Genomic DNA, 23,912 nt, shown 5'->3' with positions numbered 1-23,912 from the left:
TGCTGTCTTAACCAGATCTTTACTTTGCAGTGCCTAAATTTATTAAAACTTAACAAGGAGAAAGGGGAGAAATAAAAGAAAAAAAACAGGAGTAACAATTTACATTAGTATCCCCTCCACTATACGTGAGAATAACTGAAAACTTTACAATATAGAAAGAAAAGCATGCACTTTTAAAGTAGTACTATTAAATGTGTAACTTTCTCCCTCCTCATCCCCTCTCCTGAGTATACTATTTTTTTCAAAACATGACATGAAGTTGGGCATATGCTTTAGAGTCCCCTACAAGTTTAACAAAGTTCAATATTTCTAGATTTTTTTTGTTCTATTCCTGTTTGTCTCGATCTCTCAAACTCTCTGCTTCATTTTAAAAGTGCTCTTCATTCTTGTAGTCTACTCTTGTGCCCCCACCAAGCATTTTCCATTGAAACACTGGAAAAGGTTTCACTGGCACACTCCCTCTGTTTTTTATAACTAGAACAATAAGAAGCACAATCCCCTGTTTCGCAGCTGACTTTTTGATGGACCAACTTTTGTATTTCTTCCTTAGCATGTACTTCAAAAAAAAATTTCCTCCAGGCAAAAATATTTTGAAGATGGCTGGGTACAGCAGTTTGAACCTATTTCCAACCTATATTGGAAGTCATTACTAATAAAGGTATTGGCAACTTTCTCAAACTCTGTTCCCTTGTATTTAAATCCTGCTGTGCACTACCAGTCTAGTTGCCTTCATAAAATTAATAGTCTGTTCCTTAGTTTTTTTTTTTTTTTTTTTTTTTGTTACAGCAAAAAAAATCTCAGGTTTTCTCCATGCATTTTTAATACTACCATTTTTTGAAATAACTCTTCTTGAGAGGTTTCCTAGTCAGCTACCCTTTTCTTCATTACAACTTTGATTTTGGCAATTTTACCAGTTTCTAAATATCAAGTTAAGCCTTTTATTTTTTGAGTTGATACACTTCATTGTTTTATTTTGATCACCTCAGAGTACATTTTATTTTTCCTCTAAATTACCAGAAGCCATCTCTTGTACCATATTAGAAGCTTGAACAATTTTTGCTGTATAACTGCAGGATTCTTCCTAGCCAGTGTTTTCGCCACCTTTTCTTGTCTATTTTCTTTCAGGTTCTTTGCATTTCTTTGTTGACATCAAGGCAGTGTACTTACTAGCCAGTAACTGAATTTTACTAGAGCTAGCACTACCACTGGCTTAATTTTTCATTTTTGTTTCACACTGGAGAGCTGAAATTTAGATGTTGGTGCAACTACTTTGGAAGTCTGTTCATTTTTCTTTTGTACCATACCAGTTATATCCTTAAACTACCAAGTCCCTTATACCTCAAACTATAAGTCAAATAAAGGAGATGGAGGACATCCCTGTCTGGTTCCTTTGTTCCGACATCTCATCTGAGAGGAACCCTCCCATCTTAATTCTGTCTTTCCCTTTGTGTATCCTCGTAATTAGCCTCATTTTCTGTGTGGGGAATGTAAATGCCACTTCCCTACACACAAAATCCCAGCCAACTTTATTGTATGGCTTCTGCTTCGAGACCCACTAACAATAACTCGTCATGCACTCTGCTTCCCTTTGGGCTGTTGTCGTCCTGTTTTTCAAATGTTTTCAAAAAAATTTTTCGATCCCAACACAGGAATCCACAAGGTAAGTAGTAGATGTTGACCACAGCGTTCAAATAAAATGGCAATGAAGGCAGCAACCAAGAACCCTTGAACAGTTCACCATAACTATGCTGAGCTTAGATTTGCATGGCGAGTAAATAGTTATGGTGAATTGAAGTTTTTTTCTTATCGTTACTCGATTGTGTCGTGGGGTTTGTGCCTACTGTTCAAGGGTTCTTGGTTGCTGCCTTCATTGCCATTTTATTTGAACGCTGTGGTCGACATCTACTACTTATTTCAAATGTTTGCCTCCCCTCTGCAAAACAACTTTTTCTAGCTAGTGTAGACATACTTTATAATCATAGTTTGAAATTGAAACTGGTCTATATGAAACTGGGTTTAGAGAGGCTTTCCCTTCTGAGAAGTACAGCCACCACAGCTTTCTTCCAAGATACTAGTGCTCTCCCTACATTTAAAATATTGCTTAACAAAACCTTCCAGATCTTTATCACTCTTTCCATTATAACTTCCCAAATTTCCTCATGAAAACCATCTATTCCTGGCAGCTTCCCTGTTTTTGGTCTTTATAATTTTTCTGTTCTACCTTGGCTATTGGACCTCATCTTCTCGAACACCAACATATTTCAAGTCTCCCATAAATGTTAATATTTCCTTGGTTCACCAATTCCTCTGCTGTCTACAGATTTTGATAGTTTTTGAAATCTCTAGTGCCTTGATAGGATCTGTAGTTATTTTTCTAGTCACATGCTGCCTTAACTTGGCAACACCCTTAAGTCTTTGCACTAATAGTTTCTGTTATGCAGTTATCAAAAAATACTTGCTTAATAGTGACCTATCTAAACTCGTGCATCTCAAATTATTTTTCCTTCAGTGCTCAACGATTGCTCCTTTCCTTGTGCAGCAAGATTCCTCTTCATCTGTGGTACTTCACCTTCAGCAATGCCTCCAGATTCCTATTACTATGCCATATCTCAAGTTTTAAATTTCATTTTAATTTTATCCTACTCATCAGCTATCCCTTCTGAAGAAATTTGTATATTTGTCAGCAGCTCTTGAATCATTTTCACTACCCATTCCTTAAAATCATCTTTAAGGACACTGCAAACACCTCATTACTTTTTCACCCTGCATTTTTTTTAGGATTTGGTCCATTGTCTGAAAGTTATTGGGTGTGTTTCAAAACTGTCAAATACCCATGCTCTTGTGAAAGTTTTTATATATTCTAGGCTAGATTAGACATTTTTTCTGGGCTCCTGCCTTGTAATTTCACATCTTCCATTCCACATACTCATTTCTATAGAAATCTAACTTCTTTTATTACATTTTCCCTTCAAGGTCCCCCTGGTACATCACCATTCAGGTTCTGGTCCACACATGTATAATCCCTGCTGGAAACTAATAATCTGTCCCATAATTCTTTAAATACCATCATAATCCTCCCTGACCAATAACTTTATTACCACAATTCTACATTTGTCTTATTCTGTATCACTATTGGAGCCCCTTTTGCAATCGGTATTATCCCTGTTTGCCCTTGTCTCTGGTACTCTACTGAATAACAATTCTGGAATCCTTTATCAAATTCACATGCTAATTTCTAAGATTATTTTGTAACATTGCTATCTGCGTTTTATACATAATATAATTAAATACTCTCTTTTTCATGCCTTTAGTGCCATTCACACTTCATGAAATAAGGTGCTATAACTTTCACATATTCTACATAGCTTTGAATGTTTTCAACTAGCAGCTTACATGCATGTAATAGTGCTTGACAGGCTTAACTTGTAAGCAATTGCAGCTTCTCTATTCTGTTTAGACCAGTGTCACATTTTCCCAGACTTTCCATTTCAATAAAAATATTCAAAAAAACTATACATTTTTCATTTTAACTCGCAACATATACAAGTATATGCATTTTCCAAAAAGGTTAACTGTGTGCATACTGCATACGCCTTCAGTAACATTTGTTGCACATATTACTAATAAACTTTTTCCTTGGTTTATACATGTATTACCACAAAAAAATTGAAGTTTTATTACTTAACAGTTCATGTCATTATCATGCTAAACATTTGAGAGAGAAAGTTATACTTTACAGTCCAGAACCAGTTTAAAAATAACCATATTACAGCCTTTCCCTTCCCGCCACTGCATGTAGAAGTGCAGTTTCGTATCCAGTTTTCACATAACAGAAATATCCTGTTATAATTGCCTGTTTTTTCTTGCTTTCAGATTCTTTGCGGTCTTCCTCCTCTTCTCTAACCCTACACTGATCTCTGGTTCAAATCCACTGCTTTTATCTATTGCTCATTTTCCATTGGAATGCGTTTACTGGCAAGTTCGGTCTATGGGCTGTATCATTTTCAGAGGAATGAGAAGCAGAATCCCTTTCAGCTCACTTTTTGCTGGATAAACTTATTTCCTCTTTCGCCTGTTCTGCATCCAAGAACATCATTGCTCCTTCTGGAAAAAAAATATTCTGAAGACAGAATAGATAAGAGATATAGCAACTTAAGTTTCACAACTGACTGTCAACACCTTCTATATTACTGAGATGCATTTTCTTCTGCCTGGTATAAAGTACATTTTCCACAAACATTCTGGTACCCCAGTTTGATACTTTGCCCTTCTGGAACAATTTTTTCAGGAGCAACTCCACCTGATATCTTTACTATGTACCTCTCAACTGTCCATTTTTGCAGAATGTTCAGATTTTTGGTCTATTCATAAAATCTGATTTTTTCTGGCAAATCACTAAGGGTTGAAATCACTAAATGATATACACAAATTTCAGACTTCATATCCTTCAGAAAATTTCTGCTAAAGTCATGTTCTAGCAACTTTCTAAGTTTATAAGAGCAATATTTTAAAAATCTGTTCTTATTTTGAGGCCTTTGCTCCCATTATTTCTGGTTTTGTCCAGATTTCTTGCACCAAGTTGAGTGGTATGTTTTTCTGCTATAGTTGGCCTCTCTCTCCATGGCCAGCTTTGGAGTGTAGACACAATGTGCCCTTTCTGTCAACAAATCCTGTTGTGAAATACCAGTCCAACTGTTTATTTGAACTTTCATATCATTAATAGTTGGTTCCTTCCAGTTTCACAGGTACAGCAGAAAATCTCAGTTTTTTTCTGTGCTCTATCTTCTAGCACTGCTATTTTTTGAAACTGTTCTTGAAGCCTTGTATTCAGACAGGTTTTTCCTTCATTTCAAATTCTAATTTCTAACAGTTTGATCAGCTTACTTCAGCTTTTGGTCGCTTGTATGCATTCCTCTCATCTTTCTTATTTAAACACCTCTGAATGCATTTGATTTTTCTCTATATTACTGGAAGCCATTGCCTGTACTGAGGCTGAAACTATTTTTGCTGAACAAACTGCAAGGCTCTTCTCCACGAGAATGTGTATCATATTGATCACTGCTGCAGTAGCCTTAGATTATATGGGTTATATCCTGCCAAGGATATAACAGTTGGCTATCTTCTAAAGCTTCAGGGCACCTTCCATGCCACCCAAACTGTCCGGCAATTTGAGCTGAGCTGAATAAAAGACAAGTTTGGACGCCAAGACTTCCGTGCCATAATGCTGCCATAGAATACGCTCCTCAGGCTTCCAAGGACTGACTGTCAGAATGTGCTGTGCCTTTGCTGGGTAGTTAAATTCCCTATATGGGGAGCCTTCCATTTACTAATTTTATTTTATTAATGCTTTCCTCTTCAAGAAAGTTATTTTAAAGATAGTATAGTCTTATGATAGTCAAAGCACTTAACTGTACTTTTAAATGAGAACCCCCCCCCCAGAAACCACTTCTCTGAGGAGAAGCCAATGCCACAAAGTTGTGCATTTTTACTGTTTATGAAAAAAAATACTTTTGTTTATACCAGCGTTTGCAGTTGGCCTATGTTGCAAATGGGTGACACTGTTGTGGAAATTAGTTGTACCACAGAACGGTTATCTTTTACCCCAGATCCCTCTGGTGGAGCACCTACAGCCACTATGGATCAGGGATTGGCCATATCCTTTGTGGTTTGGGGTGGGTCCCCTCAGTGGGCGAGAGGGACACGCTCGTATGTCAGACTGCCCTGTTTTGCCAGAATGTTGTGCCCAGCCCCAGGGAAGCTACTGCTGCCATTTAATAACACTGTTGGTCCCGTTTTTTCTATCATAAACTGAAAAGTAAACTTGTAACTATACCTCAAATTACCTTGGACTTAGTTTACTGGGTCTGGCTCAAGAGTTTCAGGGTATTTATTGATCCTTCTAGTATGGTAGTTTCTGATAAAAAAGGAATACCTCCTTTCCTGAAGAGAGATTCAAGATTCTGAATCTGGACAGGAGGATGGAAGGGAGAGATGAAGAGTTTTTCCTCAGATTTCTGATTCAGACCCAAGAGCTCCATTTCTGACTCGTCCTATGGGGGGTTCTTTTATCTAACACTATTTCTATAATGTGCCAGTGTTTGCAGTGCAACAATGAGGTTTCTCAGTCCTAAGGAAATACTGTGAGCTGTTATAAAAGTAATTTCCAGAACATGCACCCATTTCTCTAGTTCTGCCAACTTTAGTGGATATGTTACGGTCTACAGTTTTCCTGACAGTCCTCCAGCTGCCTCTAAAAAGGTAGGATGTGTAAAGTTCCTTGGTCTTAAGTTTCTGTACTCTTCCCAAACCTGATCCAGCAGCTATCACTTTAGTTAATCCTGCTCCTGCTAAACACTTAATTCAACCCAAGAGTGTGCAACCCTGCAACTTTGATTTTTAGAATTTTGAACAGTCAGGCTCGTATGTTAACATTTGTTCTAATTGTGAACATTGTATACAGTGCATGTATGACCCTGATACTTCTAGGGCTATGGCCACAAGTACTGTTTTTGAGGTTGCTTGGCTGGGTTCTCAGAACCTCAGAGGTCTTAAAAATGAGATCTTAAATTCTCCTTTGGATAAAAATGTAGCTTTTGGCCCTTCTGCTGCAGAGGTGTTCAAAGTGCGATGAAAGGAGTAAGCTGATAGTGATTCTAATATTTTTTAACCATTTCCCAAAATTTCCAAGGGATTCTATAACTACTCATCCAAGTTTGGTAAGAAACAAAATACAGGTAAGTGGGCATTAAAGAAGAAATAAGGTGGTTCCCAAGAATAATTCTGGAAACTCCAAAAACCTAGGGCAGTCCAGTAAGTCAGAATGACTGAGACTATCCCGCCACCCCACGCTGGCAGCCCCTCTCTTTATTCCAGAAAGTCTGAATCCCAGATTTTTTCTTTGGCAACAGACAAATGGTATTTGAAGATCATTCATCAAGGTTGCAGATTGCAATGGAAGGAAATTTCTTCTTTCTGGGGGTAATTCCTAATCCTCCAGACCAGACTATTTCCACCTGTTTTTCATCACATCCTGTCATAGGGAGTGATAGAAGCAGTTTCCACTTCCCAGGTCAGAAAGGGATATTAATCAGGGATGTTTTTTATTGCCAAAGTGCTTGGAGACCTAGTTCTGGGGTTTTCTTTCCTAAACCTGTTTTCAGTTAGTGCCCAAATTCAAAATGTCACTTCACAAACTGTTACCTCTTTCTCATTCAAGTTGCATGTAACATTAGATTTAAAATAGTCATTTCTTAAAGTTGTGTCTGAATCACATTATCAGTTCTCTGCCTTGCCCTTTGGATTATTCACTGTACCAAGTGTGTTTATAACATGTTTAGCTCCAGTAATATAGCTCATGAAAGGCTACAGGGTATCCACATTTTTTCTTATTTAGACTTACATTTGCAGTCTTTCAAAGAGTCAAGAGTCTCTCTTGGAATCCTGGTGTATGAGAGAGAACTCTCAATAAGGGAGCATTCACAAGTCTCTACTCTTCACAGCATTGTGTTTCTGGGATAACTAGACACCACAGTTCAGAGATTTTCTTCCACCAGGAAAAAAATAGATCTATATCTAGATCTATTTCTAGGGTTTTCTGTTCAGTCCTCTGTCACTGTGAGTTAATACCTCAGGACTTTGGGTCTCATGGTTTCTATAGTTCTCATGATACCTGTGACAAGATGCCACATGAGAAAGGTGCAGGAATCTGAAGTTCCTTTAGTCCCAGCGCCAACGCTTCCTGTAATTTAGATCTCAGTTCTAGGTTTTGTTAGAAGAGAAATCACTTGGAGATGATGGATATCCCTAAATCTAGATCTCTCCCACTTCCAAAGCAGCCAGTTATCACAAACTCCTCTGACTTTTCTTGGGGAGCAGTTTCACGAAGGATAAAAGTTCAAGGTGTGCATGATTTGCAGGATAGACGCAAGCACATAAGTGAGATGCTTACCCTGATCCAGGCACTTAACCCTTTGAATCATCGTTGGTCCCTGGGGCCTCTTCAAGTTGTTAGACAATGCCACAGTCATGTGGTACATCAACTAGCAGGGGGAACCAGGTCATACTCCCTCTCTAGATTATCCATCGAAAGATGGCTTCACAGCACAGTCTCTCTCTACAAGCATTCTACATTCCATCAGAGCAAAACTGTGTAGCAGATCAGCTGAGCAGGACAAGGGCATGAATGGAAACTATCAGGGAGTTTTTCGAGGTCTGATCCATTTGTGGGGAGTTCCTCAATATCTCTTGCCTCCCCACTTAACACTTGGCTGGCAAGATTCTGATTTGAGACTCCATGAAAAAAGGCCTGGAAGACTGCCTATTTTTTTTTCCACGGATAGGAATGTTGTATGATTTTCCACCATTTTCACTAATATCCAGGGTACTTCTGAAGATTCAGAAGGAATTCCCCAGGATTATTGCTGTGACTCCCTTTTGGCCCAGACAACTATAGTTCACCTTTTTAGAAATGGCCAGGGGCAGTAACTACAAGCTTTCTCACAGACTAGAAATTTAATCCCACAAAAATAAGGGAGTTTGATACACCCTGTCAACAGTCAACTTCAGCTGACTACCTGGATGGAAGGGTCTTCATTCTTTTAGGTACCTGTTTACTGAGGACGTGCAGCAGGTACTAATGGAGACAGGAAAGCCTGCTACTAGAAAGCTGTGTATCGGCAAATAGAAGAGGTTTTCTATTTGATGCCAACAACATAACCAACACCTATTCAGGGCTAGTTGTTTTCTGGTTTTGCAGTATTTTACTGTCCTATGGCCTTTCTCCTTGGTCAAGGTTCATTTATAAGCCACTTCAGCATGTCTGCCCATGAATCCAACTCTTTCAATGCATTCTAATGTCAAAACCCGTGGCTCCCACTCCTTGGGATTTTAATTTTGTTTTAGAGGCACTAACGCTTGCTAATCTGGCTGACTTGAGGTTCTTAACATGAAAGACTGCTTTACTGATTGCTCTGACATTTGCAAAAAGGGTATCAGTTGCAAGCTCTTCTAGTAAGTCAGCCATATCTCACTTTCCACAGAGACCGTGTTTCTCTGAGAACTTATCCTCCTCTTATGTCTAAACCGGTATCCAAGTTTACTTTAAGCCAAACTATCCATCTCCCAATTTTCTTTCCTAAACCCCAAAATGAGGGAGAGAGGATACTCCTTACCTTGGATGTCCACAGGCAACTCTTACTATCTTGCCAAAACTGAATCTTTCAGATCTTCAGATCAGTTGTTCATTTCTTGTAAAAGTAGGAAAGGATAACTTGTCAGACTATTTTCAAAATGATTGTCTAAGGCCATTACCTTTTGTTATATCACAGCAAAACTATTCCAGGCAGGGTTTAAGCCCACTGTAACGGGGCCTTGGCTTCTATAGGCTTTTTAGAAAATGTTGGATTCTAGAGCTATTCTAGAAGATACTTGGTCCTCTGCACATACATTTGCAGTAAGCTTGATTCCTTCTCTAGGTTGGGCAAGGACCATTCTCCAGTGTCTCCTGGACTTGCCTCCTTCCACCTCCAAAATGAAGTAAGCTAGGATAATCTAGCGATATAGCTAATGTTACTACTACAGTGAGCAATGTAATGATCCTAGTACATTTGTATAAATTTATATCCGTAGATGCTGGATCACTGCTACATTAGCCATTCCTTGTTTTGGTGTGTTTTTAATTCCTCCTACCTGTCCTTGCAGGGCTTGACCCTTCCTCTGTTAGCAGGAAAGCTTTGAAGTGCTTGGGACCCAAACCCATCTTTCTGTAAGCTCAGCTTGTGCTGCCTGACAGTTTGGGCACATGGAAAGTGCCCTGAAGTTTTGGAAGCTGATTGGTGGTTATATCCTTGGCAGGCTACGTAAGCAGTGATCAAAAAATCTACTGTTACGGTAAGCATACTTACACAACTGCACTTTCATAGTTTTTCTCTTTCTCTCAATTTTATTTGACATCCAGGCAGTGTAGTGACTAACCAGCCACCAAATTTTACCCAAATGTTTTTTCTTGCTACTTTAGAAAGTTTCTTCATACTACGAGAGCTCTAACTGACCTGTTGATCTATGTGCAGCCATCTTGAAAGTCACTTTGTCCAAAAACCTTAAGCAAAGCTGAGTGGTATGACTTAAGTGGCCTGACTATTTTTAATGCTTTTGAATGCCAGTAAAAGTGGTTACTAGGAAATAAAAGTCAATGTAAGCTAGCTGTAACGAAGTACTGAATATCCTAAAGGAGATGCAAGAACTAGAGATGAAATATTTAGAAAAAGGAAGGAGCAAATTTAATAGAAAAATGGAATGAGAGTGAATGATAATGCAGAATAATGTACATGAGGAGGAGTAGGTAGGTTTAAGGGAAGGTAGGGAATGATCAGTTTATGTAATGTTGAAGTGAATTACAAAAGGTAATGCATGAATATGGAAAATGTTTTTCTCATCTTGTGTGTGTGCGTATGGCTTAAGTAAAGATAAAAATATTTAAAACAGAATTTTGCAGAATATCAAGATTTTTGCTTCAGACTCTTTCTCAAAATCTGTGGTTTTGTGGAAAATGAGGATTGCAGTTACTAATTGACAACCATTTGAGTTTCAGACTTTGTCTCCTTAACAGAATGCATGCTAATACTAAACCTTTTTATTCTAGCAATTTTAAGTTTGTAGCAATATTTAAAAATGTCCTTTGCACACCTCTTCATTAGTTTTGGCTTTGTCCAGAATCGCTGGAGTCTAGCTTGCAAGATATTGAACATTACCTTGCTAGCATGTGAAACAAGTACAGTTATTTTGATTTAAATGCACTGTAGCATTGCCTCAGAAGCATAGTTGGTTCAACTATCACCCTGGATCAGTACTGTGAACCAATGCCCCTTCCCCTTCACTCTTCAAGTGAAAAGCATTTTACTGTAATAAGTGATAGGCTTATTAATCTACACCCCAGCTCTTCACTGAAAAGCAAAAAAATGCACTTTCCTTTCATTGGAACACCAACCAGGTGGACAGATGCATGACATCGCCCCTGACTCAGCCATCCGGGTCCCATTTCTATGCCCTGCCCCATTAACATTTTTGCTTCACAAGTCCTTGTGTGCTGTGATTCATCAGCTAACATCACATGATGGGTATGCTGTTTAACATTGCATGATGGGCTCCTAGGTAAGCACTAGGCTAGCTAGCTGCCCTTGTATGCCATGTTACCACTAGCCAGTTTGTCGCAGTGGTGAGTTTCAAGCCCTGTACTTTGTGTCTGTGAGGTAAACACCTTAACCATTATGCCAAACCTCACAGCAGTGGTTCTTTGTAAATGTGAAAGCTTGTGCACCTTACTTTAAGTGAAATGTGTGATTGTGCTCTGGCATATGCAATTTGTTTTACCATTTAACACTGGATTCCATTTGGCTGCTGAGACATGCTGATTCTGCTTTCCACACTTCAAGCATCTGTAACAGAATTCCCATTTTTCTATACCTGGTTTCTGACAGTAAAACCACCAAGTACTGGCACTTTCAGAAACATGACTAGAAGCATACAAAGCGTTGAGCTCATGGTACTTGTCTGCAGGTCTACAAAAGGGCGTGGTGTCAGTGCTCATGTCACATAGGTGCACCCCTCCCCCAGATGATCACCTGAAGATTGGTACTAGCTGTCAGTTTATATCACTGTTCTCAAGACCATTGCAGTGAGATGATAAACCTCAAAAGTCATGAAGTGAGTTAAAGCTGTTAAGCAGTGCAGTCTTTTGATCCAAGCTGCAAGCAGTAATTGATGCTTTAAGGCGAACTTGGAAAACGAGAAAAGTGCCACTCACTTAGCTTAAAGATAGTTCATCTACTAGAATTAAATTCGAATGGAGCACAGTATGCTCCCTATGAGCAGGCCGACACTTAGCCACTGGACAATTGCCAGACGTTAAAGAGCTAACCTATGTTAGAAGTACATCACAGGAACCTCCACAGGTCTCCAGAGAACAGTCATCTGTCTTGATTTTATAACAGGACTGGTAATGTCCTGTGAAAGTCATTCAGCGGTGAATTGGCATTTATAGTTCTACTTGAATGTGCTGCAAAAAACAGCAAAGACTTGATTCTCCTGTTGACCCACTCAGATTCAATCCTGCTCAAGGAGATGGACTGTTCCTGCAGTTTCCTGGCTGCATTATGGCATTTTGTTGCATTTAGCCTTTCAGGCCTTCAATCTCATTAATTTTCGAGTTTTGATATGTTTGTTCTCCTGTTGGACATTCTACGGTAGTACTTTTGAGTGCAAAGTTTCATTTGTCCAAATAGATGCTTCTGTGCAAAAGTTACACTGTAAAAGATCTGCAATTTTCACAACTCCTTGACCATTTGTCTTGTCTAGTGGTTTAACTGCTCCATCAAATTGCTTAGCAGACCTCCTTTTGGAATCTGACAATATCTTCTAAACCAATGACAAGGATGTTACTGCAGAAATTGTATGCAGACTCAGTGGGATGAGCCTTGCAAGACATTTGTTTGCATAAATTACCAGAATTGTAATATAAGCTAGTCCAACTCCCTGTGAACTGTAAAGTCTGCAAACTAAGGTGCCTCTGTGGGGAAACATGCTTTTGAGTGGATAGTTTGTTCCACAGACTTTTATCACTTGTTTGAGGAGCTCTTCCAGGGAGCCGTCATCTGCTATTCTATGGGACCAGTGCTGCTTGCTGTATTTTTTCAGGGGAATATCACAGAATTGTGGTCAACACTGAGTTTGTCAAAGACCTTTCAAAGCAATTGCTGCAGCTTCCACCCTGTCACCAGTAGTAGTGGTCTGCCTAAAAGCCATTTTTTGCTGACAGGCCTTCAGGCCAGTCCTTGTCTGGTTTGGCATGCTGCATAAACGGGCATTATGAAGTTGAGAAGTATGAAACCTATTTGTGTGAAATACTCAAGTGTAAAAGGCTCGTCTGCTTTTTACAAGGTATCTCCAGCAGCTCTCTCTGCTCCGAGTCCTGTTGGAGAATCTCTGGACTGAGTACAGTTGTCAGACAGCAGTAATAAATATGTCTAGTTTGCCCTTTTTCTGTTTTCCCTCCTTGTCTTCCTTTCACCAACTGTCCGGTGTTCTGTAAATGTTTACATGGTTTCTTTCTACATCACCCATTATGGATAGTCCATTGTATATATCCACATATACTTTTTGTGAAGTATATAAATTTCATGGAAAAGCATGCAATCTACAGCATTTCCCCTATCTGTTTTGGTGTCCCAGTTCCTACATCTCTCTCTGATTTTCTGTACCCGTTATGGTCTACCCCAGCTCCTCTAGTCTTAAACCTTCCTTCCCTATCCCATACTCCCTTCTGATCTCTGCAGCATAAAGTCCCAGTCAGTGTATGGCATTTAGGTTTTTGCTCATTAATCAATGTGTGGCCTTACTAAGACCCAAGAGAGTAACAGTTTTGCCTTGCTGCTGGAGGCTGCCCCCCTGAAGGTTGCAGTTCACCTTTTGTTTGCTGCCACACAGCTTAGTCAATTCCAGGTGTAATTGCTTGTGTAAGGGCACAGACTTTAGATTTTTTTTTTTTGCCAGGAAAAATAGCCAATACATTTTGGAATTTGGATAGTTTGAGTACTTAATGTGCATTTGAGTATTTTGGCATTTTAGGCTAGATTTCATTTTACTTCAGTTAAATCACTTTAAATTTTCAAGTATTACATTTAAGTTATGGGTATAGCTCATATCTTCTGGAATGCAATTTTTATTTTGACTGTAAATTGTAATGGCCACAACTCCTTATCCTTTTCTGGTTCTTGATACAAGTTCCATTCTACAGCTGATTCATTGCACCATATTTGTGGCCAAAATGCAATACCATGCTTTTATCTGTACTTTAATCTCAACTGTGCTCACTTGGACAGCCTTTCCAGGGCCTTCCTCTAAAATGTTTACAGTCACTGCTGTGCCTGTCAATGTAATAGAACCGACACAAAGCCAAGATGAGTGATTCAAACACCACTAGCTTCATTTTGGTTCTTTTGGACTTACCACTACACCTGATTTTGGTTTACCTGTCAGTAATTTTCAGATACTTGCTTTTCTGTCGGATATGAACAAATGAAGTACCATTAGTCTCTCCCATTATTTCAGTGTTGCTTCCACCACTGCCCCTGCCCTTCCTATCCTCCCAACAACAGTCTACAACATCTTTCTTGGCACTACCTTCAACCACTGCAGTTCATCTAGCAGCCATTTGTGGTGGGACTTTGTCAGAGACCCTGCTGAAGTCCAAGTAGGCTGTCTACTGATGTATTTTTGTCTTGTAACTTGGTGTGCCCTGACTGCTCCTCTTCACCTCAAGCTTTTTGTGTTGGTAAGATAGTGGTCCTCTTGGAAAACAATCAACCATAGCATTTTTCCTGCACTGAATAGCTAATTGGTAGTTTACTAGATTTTTACCTTTCCCCTTCATTTGTGCCAAGAGTATTTTTTTTCTGCTATAAGTATTTGGGTAATTTCACACTAGCCAGTGGTCTAACAACAACAAAAAAGTGCACTGGACAAATCCTGCCAGAAATTGTTTCCCATCTCATCCGGTCTTCACCTTGCTGGTAAGTATAGCCATTTCCCTTCTTTTTCTGACCATTTTTATTCTGGTGTCTATCCAGTTCTCTGCTGACTCTACTGTGGTTCCCTCTATCAGGCCACCATCTTTACTCTCTGAAGACTGAGGTGATACATTCATGAAGTAGATCTTCCCTGTCTTGTGACCTCATTCCTGCCATCTTTAGTCTGGCAGAGTTTGTCATGATCTCTTTGCAGGAAACTTTCCATTCTTGATCCCGTGTACATTTTTTGCCATTCTGTTTCAATTGTGCTCCATGTTTTCCAACCCTTCTCTCGCATTCTTTTCCAGAATCATTAACCTCACCTTCTTAGATGCATTTACCCCTTTCCCTAATCCTTGTCCACACCCATGAGTGCTATTTCTGACTAGTTTCCCTAGTTTTGTGCATTTCAGTTGCTTCCTGTCACTTTATCCTCTGACTATGCAAGATAAGGAAAAATTATCCCTGTGAGATCATACACCATTGTCAGACTTTCTCCCATCAAGTAGATGGCTTAGGATTACCGTTTTCTAACTGTCCCTCCAGCAAGATAGTCTAACCCTCCCCACTGCAACATTGTTTAAAAAAAAAAAAAAAAACTAAAGTCAACAAAGACTGCTGGTCTCAAGTCCTTTTAACATATCATAGGAAGCTACTAGGCTGTTGACCCTGAGGCCCTTATTAAGCCTAGCCAAGAGGTTAGCCCATGTTTAGACAAGTAGGGATGGGTGGAATCCCAGTGATATATTTTCTGTTTCCTATCTAGTTATCCAGGTTCTGCTTAAAAAGGGGTAAAGAAGGTACTCTGCTTGATGTGGAGAGGAAGTCTATTCCACAGATGGAATCCTTGGGACACAAGTCTGTCCCACCAATGAGTCCTATTGATTTTGCAGACCAGGTTGAGGCCACACATGTACTTACTCGAGTGGAGCTTGACTTGCAGATATGCAGCAAGTCCCATCAAGGCAGGGTCTGAGATAGCCTTGTATGCCAGACAGAGGTCACCTCTGAGGAGTCAAACTGAGTAGAGGGGGATAGGGCTTTTAGCCAATTTGTATATGGTAGATGTTTGAGGCACTGGATCCTCCTGTTGAGGAATGGTGTCTCCAGCTGCTGCATGTGCTTTGAGAGGTACATGCCAAATGGGGGATTGTACTCAATGGGCCTTCTAAGGGAAGAATACAGGGATGTTATGACCTCCTTGTCCCTGGATTAGATACCCTTATGAGATGGGCCATGTTGAAAACTTTGTGCAATGGAAGCAACATGGTGGTCAAAAGTCAGGTTGCTATCAAACTGGGTGCCCAAATCCCTCTCAACTGATTTTATGCTTAGGATGTTATTAAAGTGCTAATTTGTGGGGACGTCACTCTTTGCAAAGGGGATGATGCATTTTTTGGTGTTCAGCTTGAGGCGATGTTTCTGGCACCAGTCATTTTGGGTGAGACCCTCTTGGAGGATGTCCACATCACTAGGGGAATTGATGACAGCACCCAGCTTGCAGTCATTTACAAACTTGGTCAGCCATAGCCCAGTGGTTTTGGCCTGCACCTCAGAAAGTATATCCCAAATAATAGAGGCCCCAAGACTGAACCCTGGACTTACACCACTCATTACAAGTCTACTGCTTGAGATGGCTTCCCCTAGTTTGACTAAGTGGGTTCTATCAGTGAGTTAGTTGACTACACATCTGGTAACATATGGATTGATGCCTAGTTGAGAGTTTATCTGGGGAATAGTGTAAAAGGCTTTGGCCAGGTCAAGATAGGTGGTGTGCATCATCTTCCCCTCATCCAAGGCTTTGGTGACTCTCAAAGAAGTCTACCAAATTTAATAGACTTGACCTCCCCTTGAAGAAGCCAAACTGTGTGGGATCAAGTGTTTGGAGGTTGCCAATGCCCTTGTTAATGTCCATGATCCTTTCCATGGCCTTGCAGATCAGGCTAGTTAGGCTGACTGGTCTATAATTTCACATTAAATCACATACCACTTTAAGGTGATCATTAATTAATACAAGTGTAATCTAAAACCACACAACATTAATGTTAAACAATGGTGGTAATGAAAGTAACACCTGCACCACCAAAAAGCAAATGTGTGTGTGCATAATCAAAACATATTGCATAAATAAAAACAGTATGTGGAATAACAGCAACCTCCCTGTGAAAATTCTGTATACACTGATACTCTTTGAAAATTAATTGGATCTGATAAGACCGTAGTTTCAAAAAACTACTTAAACTGAGGGTGTCATTAAGACCCGGGAATTTAAGGGCATTGAACTTGATCTGCCAAAACAACTCCCTAAACTCTAGTCTGCCCGTGGGCCACCACGTGGGTCCTGGGCTACTTTCTCAATAACCAAAAACTTGAATTTGTGCCGAGGGAATTGATTAGTGTGCTTATATAATGCACTATTACTGTTACAAATCTTGATGTCCTTAGCGTGTTCATAGATCCTCTCTTTCAGGCTGTATGGTTGCAGTTGAAATGTTTTATTCTGAAGAAGTCAGCTGATTGATGCTGACAAAAGTGCTCAGTAAAATAGAACTTGTTTTACTTTGGTGCTGTGAGAAGTCGCTTTACTGGTTCGTTCAAACAGGACTTTGTGCTTGGTTCTTTTATTTATATAATTTCACAGATCGGTGGATGTTCTACCTTTGTGCAAAGGGATGACTGTGGCTGTCGTCCACTCAGCTGGTTATGGGGTCACATGGAGGCTGTATTTTTTTTGCCTTTGAGAGAGCAGTGATGGCCCGTTCCCAAAATATAAGGGTAAGGGTCAGGTACTAGGAATGTCCTGATTTACTGATGGGGGGGCAGAGGGGTGAAATTCTCGCTGAATCTGTCAGCCAGCAAGTTTGCTATATCTACAGCATTTGCATATACAGGTCAGGTTTATTATCAGCCAGAGAAGATTCTGTGGATCATAATAAAGAACTGAACGAAATAAGGCACTAGTTATGGGATACAGTTTCTCATAGAACAAGGTGGTTTAAGATTACCAGATTTAAAGGGATACTTTAGAACAGCACAGTTAAGGCTCATGCGTAACAAAAGCAAAAGACTACAAAGTGGAAAGAAATTGTTGAAATGGGGTGGGGGGGATGTGTTCATGAAATAAGGGGAGCATAGGCTTTTGGATGCAGGTCATTAGAACAACAACCATACAGAAGATTTACAAAATAGTAGAGAATATTTTGACAACTAAGTCAACACCAGAGTGAAGAAAATTGGTTTCACCATTAGGGATGACTGCAAGTATGGACATAGAAAATAGGCAAAAATGGAATTTATTGGAGGGAAATTATCAAAGAAGCCAAGGTATTTTAGAGGGAAAAAATCAGTGGGATTAATGCCAAGCAGAAGTTTGGACTGTGGTTTAAAGACTGCCTATATTCTTGTCAACACTTGGTAGGAAAGGCAAAGAGAAAGGGATATGGGACTGTAAACATGAAATATCGGCTCTGAGTTTATAGTTGAATCTAGAACAGAACCTGTGGGTAAAAAGGGATTTAGCTGGGCGTGTAAAATGCATGATAAAGAAGTCCATCAAAATAGGTTAGAAAAGACGGGGAAATGGGAATGGAAAGGCAATATACAAAGAAACAATTGAATACTTGTGTTGACTGCAAAATATACAACAAAGTCTAAGGTTCAAGATTTTATGCTTGATGTGCTTGCACAGGTTTTGTTGTACCCCAAGTTGACTGCAGAGAATTTCTCTGCAGAAGGACTGCAATTGCTGGAGGTATGAAGGAGAAGAGAACTATCTGTGTACATTTTTTGGAATGCAGTGAATTGGCAGGTTTTAATTCCCTACAGGGTACTTTTGTCAAATGTTGGTGGGAATGAATTGTAATGAAGGAAATTGTTCTGTTGAACGGAGATATAGAAACCGAATTACCTAGACATAGTAAGGCCCTACTAATCTTAATGCCATTGGGTGCAAAAATAGTGAATACTAGAAAATGAAAATCACTAAACTAATAAACACTGAATGTTGTAAGATATGCACGAACTGCAGGTATAGGGTGCAAACTATGTGGAAATGAATGGAACCCATGGGAATGAAGGGCTGAATAAAGTTCAGGAGGGATATTTCAGGGAAGGCAGGACTTAAGCAAAGAAAATGTGTATAATGCATGAAAACTCTAATGGGTTTGTGTACTGTATTTTCAAAAACGGTTTTCCATCCACAGAATCTCAATCTTAAATTGTTATGTATATGTTTTGCCATTTTCTTCACTCTGTCATAGACCATTCTGATTTATAATGCTGTGACTGCTTTACAAGATGGTAAACATAAATCATTCGCTCCCTTTTGGTAGCACCCTTGATGCATCCATCCAAGATAAAAATGAATTTTTTTTGTTTCCAAGACTGAATTAAAGTTGCAGAAATCTTGATATTAGTCTTTTAAGTTCTATAGACTATGCCCTTGCTATCTGGGGTTATAACCTCAGGCCTGCCCCTATTTCACCTTAGCCAACTGTACTTGAATAACATGAGACATCATCAGGATCTGCAAGTTGTGGCAACACAGACCACTTGGGTTTGAATTTTTACTATTTTCACTCCTTTGTGCCCAGTATAATTAATTCTGAAACTATTGTGTTAATGTCTGTAACCCATGTTCACCCTTTAATCCTGCAGTAGCATTTTGCTGTCCCAGCCTTACTGCTATTGTTTCCTAACAGGTGAATTACAAATTGATATTTACCTAACAATCCCTTTGTTTTCTTTCCAATCTCTCCTTTAATTTTCCATATTCCTTAAACTTCATTCTGCAATTCCAACAACTGCTGGTTTAGTTTTTCAACTCTAGCCGAAATCTGTGATGTTGAATTTGATCGCCGTCATAAGATTTGTAGTCCCAAATCTCTATCAGTCATGTTCCAGTATATTCTGTTATTGTCTTGTACCAGTTAGCAAATGTTTTTGCTTTAAAATCATTTGTAGAAAACCTGTAGTACTTATCCAAGCCAAGAGGAGATTAGAGAGGCCACCCTTAGTGGTGCATGGTCTCAAATTACTAATAGATGGAATTTTTACCACCTTGACTAACTTGTTCAGTGGTTATATAAACTCTACAATCCATGTTCTAAATTGGTACCTACTAGAAGTTTCTTGCATTGGCAGCAAAAAGCACCCAAGAAAATGCTGAAGGCTGCACAAGTCCACTGACCAGACCTCTTCATATTTGTTACTAGTGACAACCCATACAGTACAAGTGAGCCATCCAGAGTCAGTCACGCTACCATGATGGTTCCTTGTGCCCCTTTTTGCATTCCTGCTTCTGCTGTGCTACTGGGGGAAAAGCTCCTCATCCCCATTCTTTGCCTCTGATACGTCTGGCTTGCCACCCTATCCCACTGGACTCTTGCCCTCTTCCCCCTCCCTAACAAGTCCATAAACTGTTAATTGCTATCCATAACCTCTCCTCTGCTTGATAAAAAATATGCCTGCCATGCCTATAAAACTAAAGGGACTAAAAATATTTTCACTGCTTGTATCTTGCTATCTGTAGCCATAAAACAGAGCTTCCAGTTTCTCAGCTTTTGTATTTTGTTCGGTCTCTTCCTAGCTGCCATAACATAATCCTTTTTAATTCATACTCCTAAATACCTCAAGGTAAAGTTGTTCTGTTTCGCCGTTCATTCTTACAGATTGGTTTGGAGCAGATCCTCTGCTACGAGTCTACCTTCTACAAAGCTTGAGGTCTTCAGATAGCTCGAGGCCAAGTCCCTATCCCATGATGCACCTTGAGTTACCTCAGATCTAGTTTGCAGCTGCAATAGATCAGAGGTTCCTCGCTTAGCTCAGGGCAGTAGTTTTTCTTATTCTAATATCTAGCTAGTAGTGTTTTTTTCTCTACTATTAGAGTTAATCTTTAACTCTTATAGCTTTTATAGCTTTTTTTTTATAATCAACATATAAAAAACTTTTTTAACAAATACATAAACTTTTCATTATAATAAATTAATTCATTCTTGCAATGTGAATAAGAAATGTGTTGAAACAGAGTAGCTGCAATAAAAAGCATGAAGGCACTTTAATTAGATAGGCATGAATATTTATGAGTAAGGCACATTGATTCGGTGTTTTAAACTAATAGAAATGTTTTTAATTGGATAAAATGTTTTTAGTTTAAACTAACTAAGCTATATAAACGGAAATGATACATTTGTATTTGTCTGAGGAAGTCCTAGTCATAGGGACGAAAACGCGTTATTGAAACTGTATGAGAAAAAGGCGTTCATGTGATTTTTTTTTTTCATTCATACGTGGATTCTGCAATAAATTTTATTGAGTGGAACACTTGGCGATCTTTTGGTCTTTTGGCACCATCTGGTTGGATTTATTGGTCATTTTTGTGCCTTGCGCTTAGTTTGTGTTTGGTTGTTCAGAGGCGAGACCAAGAGAAAGCTTTGGTGGTGCGTACAATGAGTTCTGATGGGCAGGAAGAAGCAGGCCAATCGAGGAGACTGATTGGCCAACTCACTGAATTGATTTACTCATGCCCCTCTGCCAGAGTCTCATCACCAGCAGAAACCAAGCGGATGTAAGGGGAAACGGAACCGAAGGGTTTAAGGGACAGAAAGTTAAACGGAAAAGGGAGCTTATTGGCGAAATGGATGTAGCCGGCGACCTGGTTGATTTAGAAAGAAGTAACTTCAACCCCATGGACACCCCGAGGATATTGGAGGCTGGTGGAGACGAAGCAGAAACGGAAAAGGAAAATTTCAACGAAATGGGTGCCAGACCCAGGACATTGCTAACTTCGTTAGCACCAAGAGGTACTGTGTATTTTAATTCCAAAACCACGGAAGAGTGGTTAAAGACTTTTCTTTTAAAATTGATAAACAGAATTTGGAGCATAAAGATGGTGATTCTTATATTGTTAAACTAGATAAATTAAACAATATGATGAACAAATATAGAATCTACAGTATTGAAAATGCCTATCTTAATGAGTGTCTGAGGAGGGAAATAGTCCCAAAAGGTTTAAGGGTTTACAAATACCCGAATAATGTACAAATAGGAATGCAATTTCATGAAAATTTGTTAAAGGTGTTTAACAACTGTGGCTTAGAAATTATGAAATTGATTATAAATGAAAATGAAAGTAAACAGTTGGTTTTGGGTAGAGAGATTGAGGAACTTGACACCTGTATTAAAGCTGACTTAATTTTTGGAATAAAAGATGAAAGGGACAAATATTTCAAACTTAGAAAAGATATTGATGACAAAAGTGAGGAGGTCATCCAGCGTAAAATGGGTAAACTAAAAAGGGGCATTAATGAGTACGAGAATAAAATAAGCTATCCGAAACCTTCCCATTACAGTACAGACACGTATTTTTTTAACAAAAGAAGGAATTATAGTAATAATAAGAAAAACAATGATAGAACAGAAGAAAAATAGTATGAAAATGTTTGATACAGAATTTCCTCCACTGAGGGAAAATGAACAAAACAACTTTGAATTTGACAATCAAAGGGGAAATTTTCAAATGAGGGGGGGGGGAGGGGGAGATTTTATTGAACAATACCCCTAGCCCCACCACTGGTATACTGACTTCTACCCAGGAAAAAATCCTGGTGGAAAATAACAAAAACACATATCAAGGTTTTACTATTTACAGTTTTTGTAACCTAATATTGAACATTGATCATTTTACACTTCTCAGTAAGGGACTCAAGTTTATTCCTATGCATAAGGGTGATTCCACACGAACCATTCTGGATATTAAACTTTTTGTGAGGAAAATTAATTTAGAAATTTTAGCCTCAAGGGCTGGTTTCAAGAAAGAAAATAAGGGTTGTGAATTAAAAAGAAAGTCTGTATACAACCCTCCTTTAATACCACAACTCAAACTTTGAAAATGTACTAACAAAGGAGGTTAGAAAACAACAGGAAGATGTTAAATACAAACTAAGTTTCAATCTGAGTAAGAAAGAGTATGACGATGTTCTTCATCTCACATTGCTGCAGTCCTAACACTTGGGTAGTCCGCTGTCCCAGTCGGCCCGAATACCAAAGTATAAGGCTGACGTCGGTCAAGGCGCATTATTCTGACGTCAGGACGTCAGGGTACAAATGCGCATGACCGACGTCATATCCTCAGTCTTTTTTGCCGCATGGTCCGATGCAGAAGCAGTATTGCGAGTGCAGGTTGGCGTTCTGAAATTTTCTGAAGTCGGAGTTTCAGACCGAATCAAAGTTGGCTAAGTACCCGTTGGGAATATTTTGGTTTTTTTCTTGCCTCAGTATTTAACCGGATGTCAGAAAAAGTGAATAACTGTATTTCTTGTGGGAAACAGATACCTCATAGGGATTACCATACCTTGTGTATACCTTGCTTAGGGCCTGAGCACGGCGTTGTTGGATGTCGCTCTTGTGCTAGATTTAACAAACGCACTATAAAGAGAAGATTAGACTGTGCCAGGTTAGTTTTTGGGAAGCGTTGTAATTATAAAATGCCGTCGGATGCTCCGACGCCCGCTTCGTCAAAAAAGCGCAAGGACAAAGCAGCAAAGCCTAGGTTGGAAGAACCGTCTGTCCCGGACGTCGGTTCTTTAGAGGGCTCGGTGGAGCCGGAAGTTCTGCCAGAAGTTTCTTTGGAGTCTCAGGGAGAGACTTTACTGTTACAAGATGTGTCCTCTCAGGAGGTAGGCCAGGCAGAAGGGGCTTCTCAGGTAACTGTTCTCCCCTCCCTTCCTAAGGTGGTTAGGCCCTCCCCTTCTGTTTCCAAGGCTTCTTCGAGAGGCAGGCCAGGTTTAACTTCAGTGGGTGTCTCTCCTAGTTCTTCAGGGTCTCTGCCTAAGAAACATATGCTTAAAATGGCAGAAGATTTGATTACTATGATTAGAGGTTCTATGCCCCCTCCTGATAAGAGGCCTAGGGTGGAACCTGAGCTTGAGATTGAGCAGTGTTCGGAGGCTTCTGAGTCTTCGGCTGAAGACTTACAGGAGTATCCTCCTTATTCTGATTCTGATGTAGATGATTCTACTCCTTGCTTCTCCTCCTGAGGATTTTTCTTTTCAGAGACTCTTCATTCCATGAGGGAGCATTTTAAATGGGAAGGTCAAGATTTCTCTGATTCCAGGAAAAGGCTTAGGGAATTTTTGTTTCTACCCTAGCATAGGCCTTTAGCTATACCTCCTGTTCTGGATGTGGTGGAAGATGTTTTGCAGAGGCTTCCTGAACCCTGATTCTTTGCCTCCTGCCCCAGTTAAACCGGATAGGTATTATAGGGTGCCTGAAGCTCATAAGTAAAAGAGTCCTAGGGCAGACCCAGAAACTGTTTCTCAGGGGCCTAAAGGTGTTAAGGCTTCTGTTGTTAAA

The sequence above is a fragment of the Protopterus annectens genome, chromosome 7.part0 (genome assembly GCF_019279795.1).
Source record: "Protopterus annectens isolate FY-2018-M chromosome 7.part0, PAN1.0, whole genome shotgun sequence".
Lineage (NCBI taxonomy): Eukaryota > Metazoa > Chordata > Ceratodontiformes > Protopteridae > Protopterus > Protopterus annectens.
Note: the sequence above shows the minus strand (reverse complement) of the source record.